This window comes from Pinus tabuliformis, chromosome 3_1, assembly GCF_031772625.1.
Source record: "Pinus tabuliformis cultivar Carrire ecotype Pingquan chromosome 3_1, CPIR1, whole genome shotgun sequence".
Lineage (NCBI taxonomy): Eukaryota > Viridiplantae > Streptophyta > Pinopsida > Pinales > Pinaceae > Pinus > Pinus tabuliformis.
In genome coordinates, this window is record NC_142301.1 from 252,467,820 (window position 1) to 252,490,676 (window position 22,857).

Consider the following 22,857-nt stretch of genomic DNA (forward strand, 5'->3'; position numbering starts at 1 on the left):
TCCTCCTCAAGCTTGACAAAAATAAAGAGGTACTGGTCAGAAATGACTGGGGAAAAATTGGGAGAACCTCAAAGCTTTAATGGTAGCAAGTCGCTCTTGAACATGACACTTTTCCTCCGTATCACGTCGGGTTGGGTTGTTTCATTCGCCGGTCTCATCACCATGGTCTTCGCCAAACCATCCACATTTGGGGTAATGCTACCGATCCATCGCATCAGTGTCGTTATATGTTCAAGAGATGTTGTTCAGAAAGAGTCAACCATGTCCCATCCACTGCCATACATTATCCTTCATCCACCCATGATCGCCACCCTGAGTCATATGTCACAGATTGTTTTCACCTCCACTAAAATCATTAGCTCCATTCCGTGTCACTGATGTGGGATTCATTAAGGCCCTCCTTTGACGGATCGCTTCTTGTCGACTTCAGCTCATTATCCAAGAAATTGATCTAGGAACACCCCCCTCAGTACTTTGAAGCTTGCATGCCTCAATGGCAAGTTTCTCACTTCCGGCGACAGGTATACATCAATGACCTTCGACCAGAAGATTTTGCGTGGTGTTCGACGCCAAGTCCTTTATTCACACCACGTGAATTGTACTGCAGTACCTTGAGGGTCATTATCATTATCGGTGATTCCTCTCGCGCTTGTTAACGGTTTACATTATTGACCGGTAATCAAGCGATGTCTTTCCATGTTCGACTTCAGCGCAATTCTCACATGGATCGACTTGTACTTAGAGTGAAGATCGAACGAGTTTGAAGACCCCGGATCTAGTTTCATCCATCCGGGCTGCGATATATATTCAGGAAATATAAAAACATTTGACATGTACATCATTGCAGCAGATGATCATCCTACTCAAAGGATGATAATTTTAGCAGAGAATTATCAGTCTACCATCAGACGATCGTCTGTTCTATGTACTAAAATGAATTTATAAAGCTGAGCATGGGAATGCCTGCCTCAGCTAGATCATGAAAGAAGAATGAAAAATAATGTATTGTATTGTATTTTATTACAGGTCACCTCTCAGCGATTGAATGAACTTCGGATCCTCCTGATAAAGCATTTCACCCGATAAACGACCTCATACTTTAGGGGGCAACTGTTATAGACATTTTTGTGCCTTACAGCATGAAGCATGAAATGTCAATAATCTAAGGGATCCAAAGTCCCTAAACATGTTGTTCCTACCCCTAGAGGAACAAGGTCAGCAAACCACAGCACTGAATATCAGTTCTCCACCTGAAAACACTCAAAAACAAGCTAATTCTGGATCATGTCAACTGCTCCACTGAGCATCTGCGCTGAATGTCAAGAGCTACACTGTCTACCTGCGCTGAATGTCAACTACAAAGAAGGCTACCTGCGCTGGGCGAGTTGGGACAAGTGGCACAGTCATTCCTCAAGGTGTTAATTCCCAGGAAGCTTCCAAAATGACACTTGGATCAGGGAATTCGACTTGTGATGAGTAAGAGGGTCTAGATCTCCAAGTGGAAGCAAGAACCTCCAAGTGGACTCAAGAACTGAAGAATAACTGAAGTGGGAGAGGACACTAGTCAGCTTCATGCCAGCTACAAGCTGACTCATCCTTTCTCCAAATCTCCTATATATAGAGCTCTCTCATGAGGTCTATGGAGGCTGGAATCTTGTGAATGTAAGGAAGTGCTGTTGGTTTGAGTATAGAACTATTGGGTGATTTGCTTGAAGGAGGTGAAGAGGAGATTTCTTTCTACTGGGAGGTGATGCTAGATTGGGCCTCTTATGGTTGTATCACTTCCTGAACTTTACTTCTTCCATTAATAAAGCATTTGAGGTTCTTCTATATGCATGTGTTTCAATGGTGTATTGTTATACTTGTGTATTTGATTTATTCTAATCCTTGAATCAATTATGAATGTATGCTTCTTGTAGTTTCCCTCTCTTTCCATTTTGCAGGATCTTGGTGTAGCTGGGCCAGTGAAAGAGCAAGGAGCTGGGAGCAAGCAGCAAGGAGAGAAGATTGGATCAACCATTAGCGGAAGACATCGGTTAGTGGATCTCTTTCTCCCCTATTTTACTTTCATAAAGAAGAAATCTTAGATAGCTTTGCTTCGATTGTTGCTGAGGTACTATCACCCTTAGAGTGGGATAGGGTCATTCCGTATTGGATACTTTTCCCAACAACACTACAGAATTTGTAAGGACAATATTCCTCATTGCCAGTAAATGGGAAATATCTGAAACATTATATCTAGTATTAGATTTTCATCCATTCATTCATCATTTCTGAGTATCTAGAGAATTCATTTTGAAAAATTGCAAGTGTGTAATTGTTTCAGGAAATGATCCATAGCTCGAGGAGAAGGCACTTGGATCTGCTTGTTCTCTACATCCCACAAGGGGAAGCAGTCCCCAGCCGGAGCCGATGTTGTAACGTTATTTGGTTTTGATAATTTAGTATATTAGTCAAAAATAAATTCAAAATGTTAAGTTAGGATATGGATGAAAAAGAAAGAAAAATAATTTTTTTTAGGACAATTCTATATTTTATATGCATCCATATCAATAAAATGTTAGGAATTAGAAGCCCTAAAGAATGGAGGCAAAATAAAAACAAAAAAAATGTTAGGAAAGAAAAATAAAATAAAGGCTTTAGTTTCAAAAATTGAATAAATGCAAGGGCCGCTCATTTAAATGTGCCACATTAGAAATGTTAAATTTTTGTTAATTAATTATTAATTTCTTTAATCGAGATTATTATTTGGTTGTAAACCTTTGACATTGAATTTTATGTTACATAGCGCATATCTGTTTGATTAGGGCAAAGTCACTAAGCCACAAAATGTCATATTGGCCTCAAATAAAGGACGTGCATTATTGGACAGTCAATCGACTCCCTGCATAGATCAACGACGGGGAGAGACTTCACACCCCCCTCGACCATTTCTTGTTAACACAATGGGGGGACGGGGGTGGGTGTGTCTGCAAAGTGGTTGCAATGGCGAACGACCCAACCCTACGTGTCACCACCTTATAGCTCCGCACCCCTTCCCCCGCTCAAAACCATAAAATGTTCCCTACCCCCCCACAATCCGCTTATGGTTTTCCTCCACTAATAGTCCTCCATCTCGCGCCTTGACCATTATCCTTTGACCAATCCCAGGCCACCATGTCACACGCCCGTTGCCTAGTCATCCTATCCTTTTCCACCGCATGTACTTGTTGCCCTGCTGCCATACCCATTTCTATTCACCTGTTGCAGCGCTGCTCCTATGCATTAAAGTTTCTATGGTCATAAATAAAATTGTTAGCCCTTCTTGACATGCTATAAATAAACCCATATCCGTCTTTTTGTCACTTTTCTCTGAATTTTTACTGATATTTGTAGGTGAAACATTTTTCTATAGAACCTTTTCCTATTCAATAATCTCTCACCAGAATCGCTCTTCCTTCTATTTGTCAGTATGGACCCAAAAGAGAAAGCTAAAAGGCAGAGTACAGAAGGAAGCATTGTTACTACCACCGAGCTCGATCTTGACCATGTTCCTCTCATTGACTCTCTGTTCAAGATTACAGATGCCAAGTGTGAGTTCGATTTCTATGAACTACACCTATGGCTTCAACAAAAACACCTTGAGTAGCAAGACCCAATCAAATTCTGGGAATCACTGTTACCTTTCTTTACCTTCCCAAAAATACATGATTTCCATGACCTAATTACCTAGTACCAAGCCAAATATGACCCTGTAAAAAGAGCATTGGTGGCTCAGAATGGAGACATTCTAATTACCATCTCTGTTGAAACCATAAACTAGATGCTCTTAATCCCTCAATTAGACTCTCTTAGCCATTTTTCACCAACAACACTTATGGATATGTACCATAAGTTAACCTTTCCATAGAGAGCCCAAATATTTGAAATATTTTTACTTGAGGATGCAGAATTACCAAAAAGTAATCCACCCTACCCATCCTCCATGTTTCCTGAGGCCTCCAGAAATTGTATTTCTTCGCTTTCATATTTGTTAGGATATCTATATGATCAGTCTGTTGATGAAACCATCATTGGATTCCTTTAAATCTTCAACAAATATCAACAACCAACATTCATGTATAATTACAACCAATTCTTGGTTGATAATACACATGAACAATTCATGAATTTTATTGTACAGGAAGTGTTTAATTACAACTCAATAATACTTCACATGTTTCTGTTCCAGCAGGGAGATCTTTTTCCTATTAAGCTCAACAATCAAGATGAACAAGGGGTGAATCAATCAGTGATTCATTGGATCGAGATAGTTAGGATCACTTCAACTAGCTCTACATTTTCAGATTTTATAGATACATCAATACATCCAGTGACACAACTCCTCAACAGTCAGACAGAGCCAAGGATTAGAGATGAGATAAAAAGGATATTACACTTAAGTGAGCAAACTAAAACTGGTGACTGGTATTTATACCAGAACTATACAGAGATAAGGGTATATGGTTGTGATCTTGCACCATATATGTTGCCCAAGTATGCTCCTATGAGAATATTTTCTATGGAATATATTAGGCAGATGATCAACATGGATGAGATTTACTTTGTGTCAGGCAAAAGGAAATCTCAATTCAAGATCAAGACAAAGATTGGATCATTCATTTGTAACACTAGATCAGTCGGTGTTGAGGCAGATACATTGTTAAAGAAGATGAATTTCTAGCTTAGATTTACATGGTCTTATGACCCTTTTGGTGTTATTTCTGCCTTGAGATTTGAATTAAAAATGAATTCTTATAATCATACTCCAAGACCAGAAATAGAAAAATTCATGAATCAAGAGCAATGGGTTGATGGGACACTTCAAGAAGCAGATGAACAGGTTGTATCCACCCCCACTGAACATACTCCAGTTGCTCAGAGAAAGCAACAAAAAAGGCTGAGAAAGGAGACTTCATCTACTGAGGAGATTATGAAAGGATTCATTTTTCAACAGAAGAAGCCAAAGGTTGGCTTGGTCACATCAACAGAAGAAACTCAACTAGTAATAATTGATCTCGGAGATTCAAAAGTTTCTACATCAGCAGGAGTTAGTGTTTCAACAACTCCTCCTACAACTTCACCTTCTAAGGAGCCTCTAGAAATTATTCAGTTCACAGAAACCAATTCCTCAGATGATCAGAACATCTTCTCAAGGTTCCTTGAGATTAAACAAAAGAATGAGGCTTTGAAGTCTAATGTATATAGCCAATTCTGGAAACAAACAACAAATTTCCAGCATAGGCTTCTTTCTGCTTGTGTTAGTGAGAAATGAAGAATGAAAATGGATTTCTTGTGAGCTCAAATTCCATTTCATAAGTCTCCACCAGATTATAAAAAGATTGTGTTTTCATTTGATACCAATCAAATTCATCCAATTGACCAGATGGATATGCACAGACAGACTGGTGAAATGTTGTTTTCTACCATGACAACTACAACTATGTCTCTTTCCAAACTTAGGACTGCCCTATCCAATGTTCAGTCTCAACTCAAGTTAGAAAATATTTCTTCCTTAGCCAAAGATAACAGAATAAAGGCATTGGAGGACTTTGTAATTAAAGTAGGATATGATCCCAAAGATGTAAAAGCTACAAAGTTACTCCTCAAAAAGAAAGATGCAGACATTGCTGCACTCAAAAAATAGTTGAAGCTACCTTCTACAGAAGACCCTCTAACAAAGGACATCGTAGAAAATGAACAACAAAAGGAGGACATGCTCAAGCTCATCATTGAGCAAAATATACAGCTAAAGAAAATGGAAGAGCAGATTGAAGAGTTACTAAAGGAGAAGGAAACAACACAACTTGCTATGGTTCCAGTCACAACAGTCCTAATAGCAGTTGTAGGTACAGAGCCTAGTTCATCATCAACAACCATTGAGTCTACTTAAAAAAACAACTGATCCAACAAGATTATCACAAGAATTGGCCATACAAGAACAAGAAAATGAGAAATTACTGCAGAAATTTCAAAATTTAGAATTGTAAAAAGTCAAGAATGATACTTTATATGTGCAGGAAATGTAGAAGTCCCACATATTGGAACTTAAGATCCATAAGTTGGAAAGTGAGACCCTAATGGCAGATACTTTTGCCCAAGCCAAGGAATATATTTGGACACACATTAGCCAATCTATGACAGGTGTATGGCCATCCATAGAGATTATCTTTGAGCAACAAGAACTCATCACCAGATGCAAAGCAATGATAGAAGAACAAAAAGTAGCTTTGAAGACCAAGACAGCAGAAGCCACATATATGTTAAAGGTGATAAATTCAAAAAGTAGAGAAGAATTAGAAGAAATAAACATTTTTGACAGAACAGCTGCCATATTAGAGATTAAGAAGGTATTACAAAAGAAAATTTTGATCAACCAATTAGAAACAAAATGTCAAACCCTAGATATTTCTATCAAAAGGTTTCATTCAAAGTTTAATATCTTGAATCATAAAGGACTACCAGGATTGGTAGGTATGAATGATAAATTAATCAAATTAGAATATTATTGCAAGGAATTGTATAATATTGTAGTGGACACAACTAAATTTGCAAGAATCAAAGGGCAGATAATATGGAAGGCCTTTCTAGAAGCCTTGGAGTTTGATTTGACCATCAAGCATGAAATTAGACATTTATTGCTCACCAAGCCAAATTTCGAGAGGTATAGAAAAGTGGATGAAACATTTAGAAAGATGGTGAATGTGGAAATCCCAAGTGAACAAAGATGGAATCAATTGTGTGAAATAATTTAGTAATTTTTTATTCTAACAACATGACAACTCATCAGTATTTTTAGGCCAGATCATCAATAGATTCCCAAAGGATAGAGCCACTTCTTCAATAGTTTCTCAGTTCCTATTTTTTGTAATTTTGTACTATTTTGGTATGCTATTCCAAATAGATCATAGATATTTTTCAAATTTTGTATAAATAACACCCGCTTTGAGTTATTTTGGGTTGAACTCTTGAACAAGCTATCAAGCAGATTTGTACTAAGTTAGAGCATTTTTTTTGGAATAATAAAGGATTCCGGATTTATCTCATATGGCCTGTTTCTTAGTCAGTAATATTTCACGTTGTTCATTCATTATGTTTTCTTCATATAAATTAAGTCTTTTATAGTTATCCGATCCAAAATTTAATTGAGTTTCAGCCTCAGTTTGAATCCTATGTGAAATTGTGTTTATAAAAAGAGAATAATTTACAAAACTATTTGTTATTGTAAGTTCCTCTTTAATTATAAATTACATTAGATATCTGTAACATTTTAATTATATTTTTTTGATTAAGAAAACACAGTTTTCTTAATTTATTATTTTAATTAGTTAAGTATTCTTTTTTTGCTGAAGCAAGAGTCGGACATTCTATTTCATTACTCAGAAAATAAAATACATAAAACACAACATTCCTCAATAAGCTGTGAACCAAGGAGAAAACCTAACACTAACTATTAATGGGCCAAAGGCAAAAGCCCCAACCCTTACAACCAAACCTCAAAACTCTCAAAAGAAATACCCTACGGGAACTGGCTAACAAGAATCTAGAGTCGGAATCAAAAAGGAACAAATGTGACAATCTATAAAGATTTCATGTCCACATAACTCACAAACCCGCGAATCTGTAGAATGAATAAAAAAGACGCTTCCCGCCAAGAACATTTTGCATCCAACCAAGAATACAAAACAATAACTCCTCCCGCCATTTTCTCGACTTGCATCTTTAATCTCAATTGTTGAACCTCCTCGCTTGATCCCATGGCTATGGCCAATATCGTTGTGTTTAAAAGCACGACGTTTACCAATATGGACCCACCAACATGCTCGATCAATCCCAACCATAGATCTACCTTGCAAGATCCGACGGTTGAGGATCATATCGCACCGGTCTATATCACTGAACAATAGCTCGCGATGAGGGTGGTATTCCATCTGGCCCCACTGCCACGTGGAGCTCACTGAATGGAATCGCTCCCAAATTGGAAAAACCGCTTCCAGCTTGCAAGGCCTACGATCACTGAAAAACCGCCTTGGACGCAGTATAGCGAACAAAGAGGAAAAACCTAGGGTTTCGAGGCCACTGAGAGTTCCCGGTTTCTGGCCTCTCGCTGCCTTTACTCTACCTGAACCAATGTGAGATGAAGCTCCCGCCATCCTGCCTATCATCCAAAACATCGAATCGCCCGGGCTGCTACCTCTAGGGGTTGCTATGAAAGTACTAACCTAGGTTACCAAGGCTGACCATTGTTTGCAACCCGCTAAAGACCTGACTATGAACAAACTGCTAATCATAAAGCTACTGAGTCATCTGAACCCCGCCTCCATGGCTTTGTTCCGAAACACCATCCTATCTTCATCTACTTGGTCGTGACAATTCACCTTTAATCTGTTCTGAGGTAGCTCTTGCCAATTCATCGCAACCCTATTTTCTGTGCAGATCACTCCTTGATTGGCTAGAAGATCCACCAATTTATTGGCCGTTCTTCACACATGTTTAAAACTGACTGTTCAAAGACATTGGAGGTGACTCTGAATCCGTTGAAAGACCTGGATTAGCCTCCAATTTCTTGAGGCTTTTTCCGGCTTCGTACCCCAGCTAATTCTCTTGACCAAGTTAATGATTAACTTAGAATCAGCTTCAACAATCACGTTTTGGCGGTTATCCTGTACCAGGAAATCTAAACGTTGCTCCATAGCCATTAATTCTGCCATATTGTTGGTAGCTCTTCATAAATTGAAATAGAGGATAAAAAGAATACTTCTGTTTTCATCCCTTAACACCCCTCCATGATCAGCCGTGCCCGGGTTTCCTTTTGAAGCACCATCAATGTTGTATTTCAAAAAACCCTTAGGGGGAGGATGCTAGAAATCTAGCTCAGAATCCAATAATAAAACCTTCCTATCCAGGCCCTGAGGGATAAGTCCCTGTAACCCTAGCTGACTGAGAATCCTCAATTATGTTACAAAAGGTGGATCCTTAGGGAGATTTCGAACTATAGTGACAACCGTATCCTTAATATGCTTTAAGATCCGTTCATAAAGGAAATGGGATGACTTCTTTTCATTCTTTAAGATTCTATTATTCCTTTCTTTCCAGACATTCCAAATAATGAAGCTTGGTGTGAGAGCCCAAGCTGAGCCAAGAACTTCATAATCTGAAAAGTTTCTTCTCCAGTTGTTTAGGGTGTTGATAATACTCCCTTTGTCCCTGTCAGACTGTTGGAAAATGATGGCAAAAGAATCCTACAACTTGGAGGTAAAAATGCAGTTGTTGAGAATGTGCTCCATTGTTTCCTCTTGTGCTTCACAGAGCTGGCATCTGGAAGGCCCCAGGACACCCCTCTTCCAAATGTTATCCTAGGTCAAAATTTTCCTATGATGAACCAGCCACATGAAGAGTTTAATTTTCATCCAACCTTGATGCCTCCATAGGTTTTGCCAAATCCTATCCGGAGCATGGGAATCCAATTCAAGGAGTATGAGTTTTTCTTCCTTAAGATTAAAGGTACCCTCATTGTTGTTGCCCCATCTCAGCTGGTCATGTCCCCTTGACACTAAAATCTTCCTTTGTTCTAACACTTTCATTAGTGTCTCAGCTTTAGCTTTCAGGGGGCTGTCATCCCTGAAATCAAAGTTCCTCCAGGTTCTCCATTTTCCTATACTGTTGGTTTGGTCCCAAAAATCTCTTACCTTTGATAGCCCTTTAGTATCTACCTCTATCTTGAGGTCCCCCTAGTCCTCTTTTAACAGAATGTGTTCTTGTTGCCACCTATCCTCCCACAATAAAGCTAAGTCTCCTTCTCTAATTTCCCAGAAGCTGTTTTTTTGAACTAAGCCCCTGTTTTCCCAGGCCTTATTCCATATGTGTGATCCCTTTATATTTCCATCCATCCTTATGTGATCATTATCTTACCATGAGCTGGCATATTTCTCTTTCCAAATAATAGCCCATTGAGCCTCTAGTTCTTTTAGCCTCTGATCTTCATCCAGGAAACTAAATGTTTCATTCAAAAAATAAAAGAGATTCATAGCAAATGGCTCAATCGATTTGAGTTTCTGGAAGTCAAAGCAGAGAATACAGTAGGAGGCATACTCACTCTTTGGAACCCCCAAAAAATTGGCATTATAGATGCTGAGGCATCTAGGGATTATTTATCAGTGGTCATGTAGCCTGTGGGAGATAAGGAAACCTACCTGGTCACGAATGTGTATGGCCCCCAAAGAGTGGATGGCAAACTCAAGTTTCTAGATTCTCTAGAGGATCTCAGAGACAGACATACAGGCATACCATGGATCTTGGGGGGTGATTTCAACATGATCAAATCACTTTCGGAGAAAAAAGGGGGAACCAGAGTTCTAAGTAAAGACTCTTTGGCATTTCAAACTTTTATAGATAATATGAAGCTAGTGGACATTGTAATGAGTAATGGTATCTTTACTTGGAACAATAAAAGAGGAGGAGAGTCTCAGGTGGCCTCAAAATTAGACAGATTCATAATCTCAGAGGACCTTATGCTCAATGATAAGGAAATGGTAGCAAGAGTTCTCCCCTTTGGAGGCTCAGATCACTGGCCGGTTCAACTGGAGGTTTAGGGCATTGGTACCCCCAAGGACAGACCTTTTCGATTTGAGAATATCCGGCTTTCTCACCCAGATTTCATTAGCAACATTGCCAAATGGTGGTCAAAAGATTTGAACATCAAGGGCACAAGAATGTTCCTTCTTCAGAAAATACTAAAACACATCAAGCTCAGGCTCAAAGATTGGAACAAGAATGAATATGGCAATATTTTTGAGGAAAAAAAATCTGTTGAAGGTAAAATGTAGGAACTCAACCAAGCCCTCATCATGGATGGCTTTGATAAAGTTAGAAGTGATCAAGTCACCAAATATCATCAAGACTAGGAGAATTTATGTAAACAAGAGGAAATATTTTGGAGATAAAAATCTAGAGTTCAATGGCTAAAAGAAGGAGAACTTAATACCAAATTTTTCCATAGATCCACTATGGCGAATAGAGTTCATAATAGGATTTATTTGATCAAGGATGAGGGAGGTAATCATCTCAATTCTCATGAATAAATAGACGCTGTACTAGTTCAACACTTTTGAGGTATAGCAAAGGAAACTTGTTATGATAGAGAACACTCCATCAGGGACTTCACTAGACATATACCTAGGCTGGTGTCTAGAGAGGAAAATTTCAACCTTAACAGGCCAGTGACTGAAGAGGAGGTTAGTGAGGTCCTCAAAGAGATGTAGAATGGTAAGGCGCCAGGCCCGGATGGTTTCAATGTAGATTTCTTTAAAGCTTGCTGGAATATTGTCAAACAGGATATTCTGAATGTAGTAGAAGATTCCAGGATGAATAGAACTATTTTGAAGGTGCTGAATACCTCCTTCATCGCCCTGATCCCTAAACAGGAGTTGGCTCAAACTCCTGACAGGTTTAGACCAATAGCTTTGTGCAATGTGGTTTACAAGATAATATCAAAAGTTGTGGCCAACAGACTCAAACCTCTCCTTCCTACCCTAGTTTTTGTGGAACAATCTGGATATGTGGAAGGAAGGAAAATTCTTAATAACATCATTCAAGCACATGAGGTGGTGCACTCTCTGACTAGCAATAGGAAGGTTGGAGTGATAATGAAATTGGACATAGCCAAAGCTTATGATAAGCTGAGTTGGACCTACATCAGGAAAATTCTTATTGCTTTTGGGATGATCACAACTGGGTGAGATGGGTCTTGGCCCTGGTTACTTCTTCCAGCTTTTCAATTCTGGTCAATGGTTCTCCCCCGGAGACTTTTATTCCTTCTAGAGGCCTCAAGTAGGGTGACCCACTCTCTCCCTTTCTCTTCATCCTCATGATGGAAGGACTGGGTCAGTCTATCAAACATTCAAAAGAAGTTGGGATGATCAAAGGTCTCCAACTTTCTAATAATTGACAGGCCTTGACTCATCAACAATTTGTTGATGATACTATGTTGTAGGGAATCCCCACAGTCAAATAAGCTCTTGCGTATAAACAAAACCTAAGTGACTTTGCCATGGCTTTAGGTATGGAAGTTAATCTCTCCAAATCTAATATTTTTTTCTTTAATACCAATATTGCTATTCAGAGGAACATCTCTAGAATTTTGGGCTTTCAAAGGGAATCTCTCCCCTCAAAATATTTTGGAGTTCCTCTAACTACTAAACCATTCCATAAGAGCATCTAGGAGCCGGTGATTAATAAATTGCAAGATAAAATCAGGAAATGGACCATGAGATCCTTAAACTTGGCTGGTAGGTTGGTGCTTACAAAGGCTGTACTTTAATCAATCCCAGTATTCATGCTATCAACTTTCCCAACTCCTAAAGGAGTCCTGCAACAATTCAGAACCATTCAAAGAGACTTTCTTTGGGGCAAGGGGGAAGAAAGGAAGAAATGGGCCTTGGTAGCCTGGGAAAAAATCTACAAACCTAAAAACCATGGGGGTCTTGGATTGGATGATCCTGAGATTCTAAGCAAGGTTTTTGGTTAAGTATTCAGATTGAATATTAAATGAATTATACTTCTTCATGTTCTACCTTTCCACCCTATTAAAATCAAATTAACTATATGAAATTAAATAACAACCCTCTATTTTACTTGGAAATCTATCTGAGTTTAAAAGCACCTGTTTATAAATTGTTCACTGGTCATCCAACCATTCAAAACAACAAAACATATAGATGCTTTGGCATAACTAATTAACCTAGAGTTATCTCAAAGGACAACAGTCGGGGCCTGTTGGGGCCTTCATTTTTGAGATATTTTGTGGAGAAAGGGGTTACTGACAAGTCGCAAAAGTGTTCTTTGGGAAGTTGCAGAGTTGACAGTCGAGGGAAGACAAGAAACTGAAGGAAGACTAGAAATTTCGGAAGAGTGGTGGGAAGAAGCAGGGAAAACTGAGTGAGGAAAGAGCAAGAGTAGATAAGGATGAAGACATCCGAGTAGGGGAAAAGGAATTGGCAGTTCGGATTGTAGAAGAAGACAAAAAGTAGAGAGGAGAGAGGAGAAGGGGTTGGTTGGTTACAATGTGTTTCTAGCGTTTTCTATTCTTCCTATGTTGAGGAGTGATGGAAGTAACTCCATGGTTATATTTGTATTCATTTATATTCCGTTTGTAGGAATTCTATTGTTGAGGAACATGCCGAGAGCCTTATGTAATGTGCTTATTTTAATAGTAATGAAGGAGATTGTTATGGGATTATAGTGTGTTCATTGTGTATTAATCTATATATTCAAAAAAAATTTATATGTGTCTGTTTAGGTAGTCTTTTGTTGTGGCATAAATAGACTGTTGCGATCTGGTTGCTTTGAATGTTAAGTTACTATCCTTTTTTCTCTATCATTTGATATGGTTCCCCTTGATATCAGATTCCAACCCTCATCTAACTTAGGTCGCGACACGCCTTAGGTGAGACTCCTTACCCATCTCGGGTAAGGTGAAAATGACGACGTTGTGATAGACTACAATGGATCCTTGTTGGCCCCTTGTGCCCAAACTTGAGGTCTTAACCCTGTTGCCATTTTTGTGCCAACAATTTCTCCTTGTTATTTCATGAGTATTGTACTGGTTTATATGTGGATCATATGCCTATTGTTTCCTTGGTATTTCTGTTGTTATTATGTTGGTTATGCACATGTATTATAATAGTGGCTATGTATGTATCTCATCATGTTTTTACTTGTAAATGAATGAACAATGTATCTATGGCATAATGGATGAAACTGCAACTAATGTGCTGAGGCATCAATGTTATAGACAATTTTGTGCCTTGCAGCAACAAGCATGAATTGTCAATAATCCAAGGGATCCAAAGTTCCCTAAACATGATGTTCCTACCCCTAGAGGAACAAGGTCAGCAAACCAACAGCTCTCAGATCAGTTCTCCACCTGAAAACACTCAAAAATAAGCAATCCTGAAATCAAAGCAGGTGCTCCACTGGGTTTTTGCGCTGAAACACAACTGCTCCATGGTGTACCTGCGTTGCAAAGCAGGCAGAACAAAGCCCACCTGCGTTGGGCGAGTTTGGACATGTGGCAGAGTGAGTCATAGCTTTGGAATCTTCCAAAATTGACACTTGGATCAGGTATTTCGCCTTGTGATGAGTCAGAGGCTTTGTTTCTCCAAGTGGAAGCAAGGTTCACCAAGTGGACTCAAGAACTGAAGATCAACTAAAGATTAACTGAAGAGAGAGAGGACACAAGGCAGCTACACATCAGTTGCAAGCTGACTCATCCTTTCTCAATTCATCTATATATTGAGCTCTCTCCTATGAGCTCAGGAGGCTGGAATTTTGGGCAAAGTAATGATATGCTGTTGGTTTCATTCTTGAGTTATTGGGTGATTGTTTGAGAGAGGTGAAGAAGAGCAATTCTTTCTGCTGGGAGGTGTTGCTGGGTTGGAGCCTGCAATGGTTGTAATCCTCTCAGAACCTTTATTTCTTCATTAATAAAAGCTATTGAGGTTCTTCTATGTGCTCTTGTTTCAATTATGTATTGTGATGATTGCATGTTTGGTTTACACTAATCCATGAACCAGTTATGATTGCATGCCTCTTGTAGTTTCCTTCTTTGTTATTGTGCAGGATCTCATTGCAGCTGGGTGAGCAGAACAACAAAGAGCTAGGAGCAAGCGGCCAAAGAGGAGAGTTTGGATTCGACATTAAGCGCAAGGCAACGGTTAGTGCTTTCTCCATCCTCTTTTGCTTTCATAAAGAAGTAAACCTTCAGTAGTTTGTTTTACAGTTGTTGCTAAGGAACTGTCACCCTTAGAGTGGGTTAGGGTCATCCGAGTCGGATACTTTTCCCTACAACAAACTGGCGACTCCGCTGGGGATCGTATCCGTTTGATTGTGTTTGTAGTATCTTTGCTATTCATTTCCTGAACAAAAGAGTACCAAATCGAAAAGCTTTTGACTATATCAAAAGCGAAGTAGAGGGGCAGCTACTCTTGCTCATTTTCTGAGCAGATTCATGATTTGAAGAGCTGATGTACAAAGATCCTTGTAAGCTCTTAGTGATAGCTTTGCACCTTCTAAATTATCCCTTTGAGTATGCTTGACTGAATGCTTCTGATTTGAGCAAAAACCGTGCATTTTTGAGAAAATTATGACCCGGAAACTGTGAAAACGCAATTCTCGTTTTCCAAAGCAGGTAGTACACAGGCTACCTGCTTTGCAACGCAGGTCCCGAACTGACTACCTGCGCTGAGAGCCAGTTTGACTGTGCAGAGCCTGCGTTGACCCAAATTTGCTTAGTGCATTTGGGGTTTCCTCTTTTCTCTTGCCTGTTTTCACTTAATTTTGCTGCTAAGTGTCAGTCTTGTACCTGTTTTGAAACCAAAATTACTTGCCATCATTCCGCCTCTGTTATATAACGAAATTGTACTTGTTCTTTGTATTTCTTGCTCATTTACAATTTCCCATAACGAAAAGTAAACTAGTCATGCTTTTGGCCTCTTAGATCTGAACCTGTGTTAGGCGTTTTGCTGGTCCAAAGAGTTAGCTTGTTTGCTGTCCATAACTGATTAGTCATTTTACTTTCGCTAGTATGGTTTGATTTCATGTATTTCCAGTGATTAAGCAAGTGAATCTTAAGGTGTCTTTTGATTTTGGACAAACTTGTTTACTTTCGCTTTAAATCGAAATCAAAGTTATATAACCACTTTCTTTTTGTATCCATCCACATTAAGAAAGGGAAAAGAAAATACATGCATTGTGCATTTTTGCATTTGACTGTGTGCTTGACGATTTAGGAAAAATTTGCATTTTAGTGTGTGCTCTATGATCTGTGTGAAAAGATTTGCCTTTCTTTTCCCTCAGTAGTTAAGGTTTTCAAAGTTGAAAGATTGAAAAGTTTGCTTCTCATCTTAGACTGCATTCAGGAATTTGTTATATACATCTCGTGGTGATCCTTAAAGGCAAACTGATAAGCAAGATCAACATTAAAATAAATCCAATTTACATAACAACGCTTTGTAACATAACGCAAACACATAGAGGTCTAGGTAGAGACGTGTTCCGGCGTTGTTAAACATAGTGACTGTCGATCTCTACGAAGGTGGGTGATTCCTCCTGAGAGTCGGTGGCACTAATACGGACTTGTGCTCCCACGTACCGTCGCGTATATATTGGGAGACCCCTATAGGCAATTATCCTTTATCCATAGGAAGCCGTGTCGACCGCCCTACTGATCGCGATGCAGTGAACACAGCATTCACGAAGATCGATCACCCGTACCGTAAAACGTATTATGTGGTTTCGCGAAAAGTTTGGCACACCCTCTGCCTAGAACTCCAGAGCAGTTTCTTTTGGCCTTTTTCAAACTCTATAACCGAAAAAGTCCATCTGAGCATTTGTCACTTCGGGCTCGTTAAAACATCGAAGGCGACTAGAGTCATCTTTAGCTTTTTCTCGACTCTTAAAACATGAAAAAGCAAGTTTGTGTCTAAAAGCGTCGTTAATAAAATTTATTTTAAGCGGAACAAAATCACCTGTTATTCCCACGTTGATCTTTCAGTTGAAAAGTATGGAGCCCACCAACCAAGGAGGCAACCTTGGCGGAAGTCCAAATCCCTTCTCCTCTTGGGGAGATGTTGGTGCGCCTCATATGGCAACATTGTCACTTCCAGGATTGACAATTGGCCTACCTGTATGGCTCTTTTCAACTAATGTAGTCCAGATCGCCACTAATCCTGAGCAGTCGAATCAACAGTCAGACCAGTCTAGGACTACCCACCAGCCTTCCACTTCTTACAATACTTCTTCTGATCCTTCATCTTCGCGAGGTAGAACTGGCAAAAGTCAGCCTCCCAAGGAGAAGAAGGAAAGGAAGAAGAGAGAAAAGAAGCAGAAGGAGCCTATGGCGAAGGCGACTGGGGGCAAGCAAAAGACAGCTGACAAAAACCCACACACTGCACCGACCGGGCCTAAATCGCCATGTGTCATTTGTGAAGGGGCCCACTTCCATCGTGATTGTCCTTGTATTCCCCGGATACTAAGGGACTGGTCCCCAAGGTTGCACAATCCGGTAGCATCAACCTCTGGTAGTCATGTTGATTGCAGTCCGTCAACTAGCGAGAGTGAAGGACGAAGAGGGAGACCAAGATCACCCTGTATATTGTGTGAAGGCGAGCATGCCATCCACAAATGTCCATTCTTAGATGAGGCAAAGAGAGTTTTGGAAGATCGTCCGGTTTCGCCGTTACGACTTCCTCCTGGATACCAAAAACTCGCGCCTAATCCCTCGATAGTTGAAAATCCAGCTGACCCGCCCAAGTGGTCAGCTGAAGTGTCGGTCATTGAGAATGAACCTACTGAATCCAGACCAGACGAAAGTCTAAAGGTCGAAACGGCAGTTGACCCGGTTCTTCCTTCAGAGGTTTCATTGTCCAATGACTCCGTCATTGAAGATCCATCTTCAAATGACACCCTCACTGAAGAGGATAAGGATGACACCGTCCATATTCTTTTCATCAACACAGACTCTGATGAGCATAAGGGCAATGCGCCCATTCCTTTATCGCAGGAAGGAACATCGTCAAGGTCGTATCCGGCCGTATATTCGGTCCCACCACCAAGCAACCTAGTTGTATCCTTTGATTGGAATCAACTAGGCAGACCCCGGTTACCAGCCAGTATCCCATTCAGAATCATAGTCCAAATCTACAGAATGGTGATGGCTGGAACTATCATTGATGAAGGGGCATCTGTGAGTATCCTTTCCTCTGTTGCTTGGAAAGCACTGGGTTGCCCGGCGCTTTTACCTGAGATAAGAAATCTATCAGGTTTTGATAAAGGAACCAGTCACCCGTTAGGGATTCTCCCCAATCTTCCACTTACATTGAAAGGGAAGTCAGTTCGCATGAACATCATGGTCGTCCAGGGACCCTTGGCATATAACTTACTCCTTGGACGAGAATATATATATTGCATGGAGGCAATAGTGTCCTCACTCTTTAGAGTCATGTGTTTTCCGCACGAAGGAAGAATGGTCCAGCTCGTAGACCAACTTTCATTTCCAGGATCACGCATTGCAAATAGTCAAATACCATCCCTTAACGGTTTATTCACTCAAGGAATGCCACCGCCTCCGGTTCTACTTCCCGATGAATGCGAGTAATTCGGAAAGAAAGAACTGGGACCCAGGGGGCATGCACCCTGGCCTGCCTTGGGCAGAGAAAACCTTGGGTATAAAGTTAATTTCCGCAGAAGAATGGACTAGTCCGTACCCCGTCCGGCAGTGGAAAGGAGGGTTGTTCTAGGATAAAATTCTTTTGTCAAAGTTATGTGAGCGAAGCGGTCGCTCCCTTTGTCTAAAGAAGTGGGCTCTCCTAAGGAGGGGGTCTATTTGTGGCAGCAAGAAGCCACCATCTTTGAATGTCAAGCCTCACCCATTAAAACAAGCTGTTTTGAAGGATAAGTAGGGGCAGTCTTCAAAGAAAGAGATGAAATTGCTGCAACAAGTGGTCACCATCCTTAGCAACCTAATGATAGACATCGCCGAAAAGAGAGTTTAGCTTGCGGCAGCAAACAAAACCATTTTTCGGATAATAAGTAAGAGATGGCAGAATCTCGAAATTATACTTTATACCTGGGGGCATGCAAACCTTTTGGAATGCAAGCACGGGACGACTATTTATTTTTTTAAATTTTTAGGTCCTCCCTTTAAACCTGTAGGTCTAACCCGTTAAACTCGTAGGATTAGCCGTTTCTAGCTTGCATAAAGAAAGGATGAAGGGCAAAAGTTAAAACCTGCCAATTTGGAGTAATTAGTGAGGTATCGCTCCTTAAATAAGATTACCTCACCTAAAGCATTCCTTGTATTAAGACTGGTATAAATCGAGCAGTTTTTGTGCAGAAGTTCATGCTCGTTAAAAAATAAACGTAGATTGTGAGCAATCTTTCCCTAGCAGTTCAAGCTCACCCAGAAAAATGAACCGGTAAACAACCTCGAGAAATGTAACCTTTGAAAGCCATATTAAAAGCCCTTGGTCGTGTTTATATGCCATCACCTCCATCTGTTCATTTGGCCAATCGTTCACCTCCATATGTTTGTTTACCCATTTTGAGGAACAGCTGCGAAGAGTGATTTCACTTAGCCATCCTTGTGACACTGCCGTGAATGGAGAATTCCAACCTGTACCTGGAATCTGCTGCTATCCCTGTTCATCACTCGTTCCTCAAAAGACGAGTCTTCTTTGAGCTCTTTTCACTGACTCGTAAAATATGAAAATTTTGCCGAGTTTTGGCCTTCCAGCTCGTTAAAGCGACCGGAAAGCTATCCCTCCTCTAGATTTTAATCTTTTTGGACCTGAGGGATTATTGCACAAAAAGATCGAGCGCTTGTTTTGTTCGGCTCGTTAAAGCAACCGAAAAATTCATCCCTTCTGTATTGTTTTATACTTTTTCGGACTTAAGGGATTAGATGATGAAAAAGGAATTTTGGAGTTAACTTTTCGTGCCTTTTCAGACTCTCTAAAAATGAAAAGGACCGAGTTTTCCTTGTCGTTAGACTCGTTAAAATGATTAAATAGCGACAAACTTGTCTTTAGACGAGAACGAGTTTCCCTATCGCTAGGCTCGTTAAAACATAGTGATGGGCTTGCCCGAAGGGCAGGTTATAGAACAAGCATATGTTATCCTCCTCAAGCTTGACAAAAATAAAGAGGTACTGGTCAGCAATGACTGGGGAAAAATTGGGAGAACCTCACAGTATTAATGGTAGCAAGTCGCTCTTGAACATGACACTTTGTCCTCCGTCCGCTTCGGGTTGGCTTGTTTCATTCACCGATCGTAGAATCATGGTCCTCGCCACACCATCCACAATTGGGGTAATGCTACCAATCCATCACATCAGTGTCGTTATATGTTCAAGAGATGTGGTTCTGTAAAGAGTCAACCCTGTTCCACCCACTGCCATACATTATCCTTCATCCACTTCATGACCGCCACCCTGAATCATACATCACAGTTCGTTTTCACCTCATCATTATCACTAGCTCCGTTCCGTGTCACTGATGTGGGATTCACTAAGGCCCTCCTTTGACGGATCGCTCCTTGTCGACATCAGCTCATTATCCAAGGAGTTGATCTAGGAACACCCCCCTCAGTACTTTGAAGCTTGCATGCCTCAATGGCAAGTTTCTCACTTCCGGCGACAGGTATACATCAATGACCTTCGACCAGAAGATTTTGCATGGTGGTCGACGCCAAGTCCTTTATTCCCACCATGTAGATTGTACTGCCGTACCTTGAGGGTCATCATCCTTATCGGTGATTCCTCTCGCGCTTGTTAACGGTTTACATTATTGACCGGTAATCAAGCGATGTCTTTCCATGTTCGACTTCAAGAAATTCTCACATGGATCGACTTGTACATCGAGTGAAGATCGGAAGAGATTGAAGACCCCGGATCTAGTTTCATCCATCCGGGCTGTGATATATATTCAAGACATAAAGACATTTGATATGTACATCATTGCAACAGATGATTATCCTTCTCAAAAGATGATAAATTCGGCAGAGAATTATCAGTGAAGGATGATAAATTCGGCAGAGAATTATCAGTCTAGCATCAGACGATCGTCTGTTCTATGTACCAAAATGTATTTATAAAGCTGAGCATGGGAATGCCCGCCTCAGCTAGATCATGAAAAATGTATGAAAAATAATGTATTGTATTGTATCTTATTACAGGACACTTCTCAGCAGATTGAATGAACTTCGGATCCTCTCAATAAAGCATTTCACCCGATAAACGACCTCATACTTTAGGGGGCATCTGTTATAGACAATTTTGTGCCTTGCAGCAACAAGCATGAATTGTCAATAATCCAAGGGATCCAAAGTTCCCTAAACATGATGTTCCTACCCCTAGAGGAACAAGGTCAGCAAACCAACAGCTCTCAGATCAGTTCTCCACCTGAAAACACTCAAAAACAAGCAATCCTGAAATCAAAGCAGGTGCTCCACTGGGTTTCTGCGCTGAAACACAACTGCTCCATGGTGTACCTGCGTTGCAAAGCAGGCAGAACAAAGCCCACTTGCGTTGGGCGAGTTTGGACATGTGGCAGAGTGAGTCATAGCTTTGGAATCTTCCAAAATTGACACTTGGATCAGGTATTTCGCCTTGTGATGAGTCAGAGGCTTTGTTTCTCCAAGTGGAAGCAAGGTTCACCAAGTGGACTCAAGAACTGAAGATCAACTAAAGATTAACTGAAGAGAGAGAGGACACAAGGCAGCTACACATCAGTTGCAAGCTGACTCATCCTTTCTCAATTCATCTATATATTGAGCTCTCTCCTATGAGCTCAGGAGGCTGGAATTTTGGGCAAAGTAATGATATGCTGTTGGTTTCATTCTTGAGTTATTGGGTGATTGTTTGAGAGAGGTGAAGAAGAGCAATTCTTTCTACTGGGAGGTGTTGCTGGGTTGGAGCCTGCAATGGTTGTAATCCTCTCAGAACCTTTATTTCTTCATTAATAAAAGCTATTGAGGTTCTTCTATGTGCTCTTGTTTCAATTATGTATTGTGATGATTGCATGTTTGGTTTACACTAATCCATGAACCAATTATGATTGCATGCCTCTTGTAGTTTCCTTCTTTGTTATTGTGCAGGATCTCATTGCAGCTGGGTGAGCAGAACAACAAAGAGCTAGGAGCAAGCGGCCAAAGAGGAGAGTTTGGATTCGACATTAAGCGCAAGGCAACGGTTAGTGCTTTCTCCATCCTCTTTTGCTTTCATAAAGAAGTAAACCTTCAGTAGTTTTTTTTACAGTTGTTGCTAAGGAACTGTCACCCTTAGAGTGGGTTAGGGTCATCCGAGTCGGATACTTTTCCCTACAACAATCAATACTTCTTAGCAATTCTCAGATGAGTATTGTTAGGATATTCCGACACATAGGATATAGTTAAGTTCAACTTGGTCTAGTATAGAGTTAGGTTAGAGTTAGGTAAAGTGTGTTTCTTTACCGTTGTACATTTTGTAACTTACAATCCGACGGTCATGATATATAGTGATCCGACGGTTCACTCTCACCTCGGTATTACCGACACTTGATCCGTGGCTTGACACCCGATTGGTCCATGAGTTCTATTTAAAGCGCATGGAGGGTCATTGTTCGGGTAATCCGTGCATGAGAGAAGCTTATGTAAATTTTCATTCTTTGATTAATAAATTGCCTGTAGTACCCACGTTGGGACAGGCCGTGGACTGTTTCCCTCCTTGCACTTTGAGGGTTTTAACCACGTCAAAAATACTGGTGTATTGATTTGAGATCTGGTTGTGAGCGGTGTCCTTTTGGTATTCTTTCTGTGGAACTTACCCTGTAAATTCCTACATGGTATCAGAGCTATTTGAGGGCCGCATCCGTTGGTGATCCAAATCTGAAGCCGGTAGAACTGCATGCGGCTGTCGTTTCCTAGATCTGCTGTTTCTGACTGCTTTCAGGCCGAGAGGACTGCTGTGTTGCGTTCGGAGCATCTGTTCCAGTGAGGAACCCCTTTCGTTTCACGCGAAAAGGTTTCCGGTAGCCCTAGCTGCGTCATTTTTCAGATCGGGAGGTATACAGTGTTTTTTTTGCAGCTTACTGTTATTTTCTCTCTGCTTATTTCGGTCTCAGTTTATTTAGCCTTTTTTTTTAACCGGATCTATACCTTTCATTTCTACGTATGCTCTTTTCCCTACGACTCTGTGTGATCTGGGCAAATCAGAAACAGAAAGGAAGGATTTTTCTCATGCGTATGCTCTTTTCCCTGCACCTTAGTGTGATCTCGGAAAATCAGAAACATTGAGAAAAATATTTA

At 40.4% G+C, this 22,857-nt stretch overlaps 1 pseudogene; it reads left to right on the top strand.

Moving 5' to 3' along the window:
* Nucleotides 1–6,098: 6,098 nt before the first annotated feature.
* LOC149186744 (double-stranded RNA-binding protein 2-like) overlaps nt 6,099–22,857 on the top strand; it is a 29,307-nt pseudogene continuing 12,548 nt past the window's right edge.